Below are 688 nucleotides of genomic sequence, written 5' to 3'. Positions count from 1 at the left end.
AGCCCTAATGGCGCTGCGGCCCCCTGCGCTCCCTGCGGGCCGCTTGTCCCCCCCCGGGAGGCAAACTTTGCCCTCCTCCCCTCCGTGGGGAAGGAAGGGCTCGTTGGTGAGGGCCGTGGCACCCCGGGCGCCGCGATGCCACCTCGTCCCAGAGAAGTGGCACCTTTTTGCTGTATCGCTGCCACGGATGCAGCCCAGATGAGGCTGAATTTGTTGGTGGGTGAGGAGCGGACGCCCGAAACGGGCTCCAAGGGAAACGGTAGCGAGGCTGAGGAGCGGAAGAAAAATCTGCAGAAATTTGGGCTGGCGCCTTCACCTGGGGAACGTGGCCGGTGATGATCGGTGCAGCCCCTAGTGCAGGACTGGCCTTGTCCCGCTCGGGGAGGAAAGCACTCTCTCCTCACAGGTTGGCCAGGAGGCTCTTCCATCCTGGCAGTGAGCGACCTGGCCTTATTCGTGCTTTTGCCACCGCTTGGCAGCCTGACAGCAAAGCGATATGTCTGGACACGAAGCCTTTAGTGCTAAGGAAAATCCTGTCGGTCGAAAGTGCTGCAGCGCTTCTTCGCGCTATTGGCTACAACACTTGGACCGAGATCAAGATTCCGGCCGTTATCCCCAGGAGGTGGCTCTAGGATATCTAGGAGACCAAATTTCACTCCACCCTGTGAAGCTCCTCTGCAACAAACCT

This window comes from Haliaeetus leucocephalus, unplaced genomic scaffold, assembly GCF_000737465.1.
Source record: "Haliaeetus leucocephalus isolate CR32 unplaced genomic scaffold, Haliaeetus_leucocephalus-4.0 Scaffold362, whole genome shotgun sequence".
NCBI lineage: Eukaryota > Metazoa > Chordata > Aves > Accipitriformes > Accipitridae > Haliaeetus > Haliaeetus leucocephalus.
The sequence above is the reverse complement of the archived record's forward strand: the minus strand, read 5'-3'. Positions refer to the sequence as shown.